This window comes from Coenobita brevimanus, chromosome 69, assembly GCF_032717465.1.
Source record: "Coenobita brevimanus isolate Jiangsu-jjx chromosome 69, ASM3271746v2, whole genome shotgun sequence".
Taxonomy (NCBI): Eukaryota; Metazoa; Arthropoda; class Malacostraca; order Decapoda; family Coenobitidae; genus Coenobita; species Coenobita brevimanus.
In genome coordinates, this window is record NC_137022.1 from 15111881 (window position 1) to 15120217 (window position 8337).

An 8337-nucleotide genomic window follows, 5' to 3' on the forward strand; every position below is an offset into this window, starting at 1 on the left:
TTGGAAGTCAGGTATAATTATTCCCTTGTACAAAGGAAAAGGGGAAAAAGAAGTGCGTGGTAATCATAGAGGCATCTGTCTTCTTAGTATAATAGGAAAAGTGTATGGTAGGATACTTATTGACAGAGTTAGAGAAAGAACAGAGGAATTAGTGGGAGAAGAACAGGGAGGCTTTAGGAAGGGAAGAGGTTGTGTAGATCAGATATTCATTCTTAGATCTCTAATGGAAAAGTTTCTAGAGAAGGGAAAGAAGTTGTATGCGGCTTTCATGGATTTGGAGAAAGCATATGACAGGGTGGATAGACAAGGATTGTGGAAAGTATTAAGAATATATGGAGTAGATGGGAAGTTGTTGAATGCTGTGAAGAGTATGTATGATGGTGCTAAGGCTGCAGTGCGTGTGGATGGTGAACTAAGTGAATTTTTCTCTTTGAAGGTTGGGTTGAAACAGGGATGTGTCATGTCTCCATGGTTGTTCAATCTGTACATGGATGGGGTAATAAAAGGGGTACAAGGTAAGGTAGTGGATGTTGGAATGGCCCTGGTGAGAGAGGATAGTGTTTGGAAACTCCCTGTACTGTTGTTTGCAGATGATACTGTGTTGTTGAGTGAAGACGAAGGGGAGCTGCAAGGCTTGGTGGATGAGTTTGGGAGAGTGTGTAAGAAACGGAATCTAAAGGTGAATGTAGGGAAGAGTAAAGTGATGGTCTTTGAGAGAGGTGAAGTCAGTGAATGTACAGCGAGGTTGGATGGTGAGGAATTGGAAAATGTGAGTACGTTTAAGTACTTGGGTAGTTTGATGAGTAAGGATGGAGGTTTGGAGGGTGAAGTGCTTGAAAGGGTACAGCAGGGAAGAAAGGTTGCTGGTTCTTTGAAAGCAGTGATAAGAAACAGGGAAGTGAGCATGGATGTGAAAAAGTTACTACATGACAGTATTGTGATACCAACTCTAAAGTATGGAAGTGAAGCTTGGACGTTGTTGGAAGGACACAAGTCAAGAGTGAGAGCAGTGGCAATGAGTTATTTAAGAGGAGCCAGTGGAGTCACATGGAGAGACAGGCTGACGAATGAGGATATAAAGGAGCGTTGTGGTGTGGATGTGGATGTGATAGAAAGCGTTATGAGGAACACACTGAGGTGGTTTGGCCATGTGGAGAGGATGGAGGGTGAGAGACTGACGAAGAGAGTGTATGTGAGTGAGGTGGAGGGGGGAAGAGGCAGGGGGAGGCCGAGGATGAGATGGAGGGATGGGGTGGAGAGGTATATGAGAGAGGGAGGTGTGAGTTGGGAGCAGGGCAGTGAAATGGCGGGGGACAGGGCGACGTGGAGGCGATTTGTTTGTGGCCACCCCAAACGGGATTGAGGAGTCTGGCAATATATAAACATATATATATATATATATATATATATATATATATATATATATATATATGTATAGATACCGGTAGATAGATAGAATGAAACATAGACAGATAGGCAGACAGATGGATTTATATACTCTTGATAAAAGGTAAAGGTGATGCCAGACCCCATGAGGCGCTTAGCCACGGTGCTCATCTCCGTAACTTTGGCCTTTGACCCTGTGGTGGGTTATTCACCCAATATCATGTGATATAAGGTCACTTCATCATGTAGGTGTTACCCTAGGTTCCCAGTTCATTTACCAACCAAGGAAAGGTGAATGGGCACCTGAGTCGAGTGACGGCAGCTGACCGCAAGTGAATTCGAAACTTGGCGCTAATGGGCCGGCAGCTTTGCAGTCAGCGATGCTAACCACTCAGACACTGCGGCATTCCGACCAAGTAACTAAATATGTATTACAAGTATGGCATGCATCGCTTATGATAATACATAACATAATTTTGCCCGTGTTTATTATTACCCCACTATGATACGTCTCGCCTTAAACTGGCTAAAATCACGTGATAGTTAAATGATCTATCTATCTATCTATCTATCTACTGCCAGACGCCATAATCCCGTACGGGGTGGCCATTTGACTTTGAGTTATTTGTTTTACGGGGAGGGACACTAATCCTCCACCAACCCACTTGTTGACACGTAGGGGGCAGGTATAGTTTGGTTATATGGTTACCACCCAGCGTTGTAAATGTTTCCTGGCTTACAGGAAACCATTTGGCTTATCACTCAATATAAAGCCACCTGTAAAGGAAAGAAAAGCAATAAGAAGTGACAGGAAAGATGGGAGAAAGAGGAAGACAGGCACAGAAAAAGAATGATAAAGGCTAAGGAAGAAGTAGGCAGCACTACATGAAGTGAGTGGATAATAACAAAAATAACATACTCACCTTCATTATTCACTAGCCTAGGCTATTCTACTTACATCATGGTTGTCCACTATATGCCCGTAACATAAGTCATCCGACACCACAGTTCGGTTAAAAGGACGGCATTCATCATTCGTCACCATCTGTTACAAGTTTTGCCAAATCCTATGCAAGCCTACAATCACTGCCAAGTTGTGTTCCCAGACTACCAGATGTTCCAGAGCCTAACACTGGCATTCACAAATATCTGTGTTATATCAAATACTCATATATTTCTCTTGCCCTCGGATCTGGTGGTTGAAGAGGGCAGTCGGCATAAAGAATAAATATTGTGTCCATTGATTCAGATCAGTAGGAGGCAGTTGGAGTCTCCCTTCGACCTCTACACCTCGAATGAAGTAAAATGGAACTGCCATTTATCCTCCTACCGAATCTTACTCCATATAATGTAACTCTGTCAGTGCATAAGTACACTTAACGGCGCTTCAGTTTATCTTTGTTAGCAGTTTGATGTAACTAATCAGGAGTTATAAAGTAAAATAATCAATCACCCCTGATGGGAAACAGTAGATTTGTGCGTGACTAAAATTCTGGTGATAAATGGTATAACGAGGATAGAGAAAATTATTGTTTTTAATGCGTTTACAATTTTGAAAAAAGACCATGATCCAGTGTTATGGGATTCCCCTGATAAGAAATCCAGTGGCCTTTTTGTTCTTTTTTCTTTTTTTTTTCCAGCTAACAGATGGAGTCTCTGCACGCCACTGCTCGTTGACTCACACCACATGCTTAGGTACAGCTTGCCCTCTCCAGTGAATAAAACTAGTATTTCATATAGTACGGTGCACTGACATCAACACGATTTCGCACATAAGACTTTGGATTTGGTATAAAAATATTTTGATGTGAGTAAGCTGGAAGAAGAACGGACGCTCAGTTTCTGGTACATGCATATCAAAAATTAATCAAGTTTTCGAGTAGGAGCTAATTTCACAGATATGCAAATTTAAAATAATTAAGTACATAAATAACTCTGATAATAATAGGATTGGAAAAATAATAACGCTGGTAAAAAATCAGGATGACGCTACTTCCACAGATATGCAAACTTAAAATAATTATTAAGTACATAAATATCTCTGATAACAATAGGAGTGGAAAAATAATAATCTATCTATCTATCTATCTATAGCCCGACGCCCTAATCCCGCAAAGGGTGGCCGCAGACAAAACGCCTCCAAGTCGCTCTGTCACCCACCATTTGACTACCCTCCCCCCAACTCACCCCCCCTCCCTCATATACCTCTCAACTCCATCCCTCCACCTCATCCTCGGTCTACCTCTCCCTCTCCCTCCCTCCACCTCACCTACATACACCCTCTTAGTCAGTCTTGCATTCTCCATTCTCTTCACATGTCCAAACCACCTCAGTGTATTTCTCCTAATCTTCTCAACCACATCCACATCCACTCCACAGCGTTCCTTCACTTCTTCATTCGTCAACCTGTCCCTCCACGTCACTCCACATGCTCCTCTCAAGTAACTCATTTCCACTGCTCCACACTCTTGACTTGTTCCCCTCTTGCAAGGTCCATGCCTCGCTTCCATACGTCAGGGTAGGGATCACAATACTATCATGCAGTGACTTCTTAACTTCCATACGCACCTCCCTATTTCTCATCACTGCTTTCAGTCCAGCCTTGATGGACTATGTGGTTGTGTCTAGGAATGTAATAGGAAGATTGTTGGATGTGAGAGTTCTGAGAGGGGAGGGTGGAGGTATGTCTGACCACTACCTGGTGGAGGGAAAGTTAAGAGTAGGTAAGAGATGGGTGAGAGCTAGGAGGGTTAGGTGTGGCAGAGAGGTTTTGAAAGTGAGTGAGTTGGAGAAAAGAGAGAAAAAGATAGAGTATCAGGAGAAATTGAAAGATGAGTGGAACGCAGTGAAAGATCGGGAAAATGGCAGTGTGGAGGAGGAATGGCAGTTGTTTAAGAGTGCTGTGGTGGAGCATGCAGAAGAGGTGTGTGGTGTGAGACGTGTGGGTGGTGGTGTAAGAAAAGGAAGTGAATGGTGGTGCGAGGAAGTAAGTATGGCTGTGGCTGAGAAGAGACGTGCATATGAAGTGTGGCTGCAGAGGAAGGATGAGATGTCATATGAAAGGTATAAGGAAAAGAGGAATAGAGCGAGAAGGGCTGTGCGTGATAGCAGCAGATGAGAGGTGGGGTAGGCGGCTGACAGAGAATTTTCAACAGAATAAGAAAATGTTTTGGAAGGAGGTGAAAAGGGTGCGAAAGGGAGAGTCTGGGAAGGAAGAATGAGTAAAAGCAGAGGATGGAAGGATGTTAATTGAGATGGATGCAGTAAGGAAGAGATGGGCAGAGTATTTTGAAAGATTGTTAAATGTAGAGGAGGAAAACGTGGCTGAGATTGTGGCAGATAGAAGGGTGCAAGGAATAAATGTGTTGGGAGAGTTGAATGATTCTTTGATCACGAAGGAGGAAGTGGAGAAGGCAGTAAAGGAGATGAAAACAGGGAAAGCTGCAGGTATGGATGGGTGTGCGGTGGAATGCCTGAAGGGTGGTGGAGTGATTATTGTTGACTGGTTAGTAAGATTATTGAATGTGTGCTTTGAGAAAGGTATGGTGCCAATTGACTGGGCAAGTGCTTGTGTGGTCCCGTTGTATAAAGGCAAGGGTGATAAGTATGAATGTACTAGCTTTAGGGGTATAAGTCTGTTGAGTGTTGTAGGTAAAGTGTATGGTAGAGTGTTAATTATGAGAGTTAGAGAGGGTACAGAGGGAGTGATTAGTGATGAGCAGTGTGGCTTTAGGAGAGGGAGGGGATGCGTTGATCAGGTGTTTGCTGTGAGACAAGTGTGTGAAAAAGTATTTAGCGAAAGGCAAGGATGTGTTTTGGGCATTTATGGATTTAGAGAAAGCGTATGATAGAATTGATAGGGAGGCTTTGTGGACTGTTTTAAGATTGTATGGACTTGATGGTAGGTTACTAAAAGGGGTGAAAAGTTTTTATGTAAATAGTAGAGCGTGTGTAAGAGTGGGAAATGCTTTGAGTGATTGGTTTCCCGTGAGAGTGGGGCTGCGACAGGGATGTGTGATGTCGCCTTGGTTGTTTAATATTTACATGGATGGTGTTGTAAGGGAGGTGAATGCAAGAGTTTTAGGTGGTCTGAGTCTGGTAAATGTTGATGGAGGAGAGTGGAATCTGAAGCAACTGCTGTTTGCAGATGATACTGCATTGGTGACTGATTCAGAGGAGAAATTGAGACAGTTGGTAGAGGAGTTTTAAAGGGTGTGTGAAAGGAGGAAATTGAAAGTAAATGAGAATAAGAGTAAAGTGATGAAGTGTACGAGGTTGATAGATGGTAGGGGGATGAATATAGTTTTGAATGGTGAGTTGCTTGAGGAGGTAGATTGTTTTAAATATCTAGGATCACATGTTGCTGTGGATGGAAGAATAGATGCAGAAGTGAAGTTTAGAATTAATGAAGTAGGAAAGGTGCTGGGAGGAATGAAAAAAGTGTTTAAATGTCGTTCGCTTAGAATGGATGTAAAGAGAAGGCTGTATGAGGGTGTTGTGGTACTGACTGCGTTATATGGGGCTGAAACATGGAATATGGGTGTAGCAGAGAGGAAAAGTTTGAATGTAATGGAGATGAGATGTCTGAGGAGTATGTGTGGAGTGACGCGTATGGATCGAGTGCGAAATGATGAAGTGCGAAGGAGAACTGGAGTTGTTCGGGAGATGGCTGGTAGAGTTGAGCAGAGGGTGTTGCAATGGTTTGGGCATATGGAGAGAATGGATAATGAGCGATTGGTGAAAAAGATAACTAGATCTGATGTGAGAGGTGTAAGACTGAGAGGAAGACCACGAATAGGATGGATGGACAGTGTGAAGAGAGCGCTGATGCGAGAGGGATGTCTGTTGAGCAAGGAAGAGTGGCTGTGCGTGACAGAAATAAATGGAGAGAAATTGTGAATGAATAAGTGATGACGCAGCCCTGAGGGGATATTCTCCCGCATTTGGTCTGATCAGCTAGTCAGGTCAGGTGCGGGTAAGGGGATGGGTCTGTTATGATGTGGCAGGGGTAAACCAGTTCTGCTGTCGGGCCCTGCTGTGGATGTCACTGCTTGCATTGCGCAGTTGACCCTTGTGCGGTGTGATGCGGTGAGGATCTGTCCGTTCTCCCCTTTGGGGCTAAGATGCGAATGAATGTGTTTGAATGGATGAGTAAATGGAGAGTGAGTCGTCCTGTCTCGGCTACCTCCCTTTCCTTGGGGGAAGCAGCCTAGGTATATAGATAGATAGATAGAGCTTTCAGTGTACCAACAACCTTCCTTCCCTGCTGTACGCTTTCACGCACTTCATCCCCCAAAGTTCCATCCTTACTCATCGCACTACCCAAGTACTTGAATGCACTCACATTCTCCATATCCTCACCATCCACCCTCACTGCACATTCTGTGGCTTCATTCCTCTCAAACACCATAACTTTACTTTTGTTTATATTAACTTTCAGATTCCTCCTCCTACACACTGTCCCAAATTCATTCACCAAACCTTGCAACTCCCATTCATCTTCACTCAACAGTACTGTATCATCAGCAAACAGCAACACCGGGAGCTTCCAAATCTCACCCTCATTCATTAGAGCCACCCCCACATCCACTGCCCTACCCTGCACCTCCTTTACAACCCCATCCATATATATATTAAACAGCCATGGAGACATCACACAACCCTGTTTCAGTCCCACATTGAGATCAAAGAACTCACTCAGCTCACCATCCACTCGCACCGTAACCCTAGCTCCCTCGTACATACTCTTCACAGCACTCAACAATTTCCCCTCTACTCCATATATTCTTAATACCTTCCACATACCTTGCCTATCTATTCTGTCATAAACTTTCTCCAAGTCCATGAACGCATCATACACTTTCCTTCCCTTCTCTAGATACTTCTCCACTAAACATCTTAGAACAAATATCTGATCTACACACCCTTTTCCCTTCCTAAATCCCCCTTGTTCTTCTCCAACTAGCTCCTCTGTCATATGCCTAACCCTATCAATGAGTATTCTACCATATATTTTACCAGTCACACTAAGTAGGCAAATACCCCTATGGTTACCACATACTTCTCTCTCTCCTTTTCCTTTGTATAAAGGAACAATTATACCTGATTTCCAGTCCTCTGGAACCCTTCCCTCATCCCAAGCCAATCTACACAACTTCCATATCCACTCCACAACAATCTCACCCCCATACCTAAGCATTTCACCACACACTCCATCAATTCCTGGGGCCTTTCCCAGCTTAATATTCTTCATTGCTTCCATTACTTCCGACCTACTGATCTCTTCCTCCCTGCTCTCATCTCTTCTTCTCCCAGCCATTCCCCAACCATTTATACTCGCACTGCTCTCACTCTCCACATTCAACAAATCCTCAAAGTGCTCCTTTCATCTCCTCAGTTTCTCTCTCTTCTCCACCAATAATCTATTATTCCTATCACTCTCCTACTATTTCCCCTTTCACACTGCCTTACTTTCTTTACCTCCTTCCAAAACAATTTCTTACTCTCCCTCCATTTCACACTCAGATTCCTCCCAAAATCCTCATCCACTTTCTTTTTACTCTCCTTCACGAGTCTCTTAACCTCCCTTCTCCTGCTCACATATACCTCTCTCTTCTCTCTCTCATCTTCTCCCCTACCTCTACTCGCTAACCATTCACTATATGCCTTCTTCTTTTGTTCCACAGCTCGTTTCACCTCATTATTCCACCATGCTGTCCCTTGCACACCCTTGCATCTCCTCCTCACTCCACAAACCGCCTCACACGCTGCGCCTATCTCTTCCGGAAACGATCGAATGGGAACGAGGCAAGAAAAGAGAAAAATCATCAAGGGATTTTTCACACACACACACACACACACACACACACACACACACATATATATATATATATATATATATATATACACACACACACATATACAGTATATATATATATATATATATATATA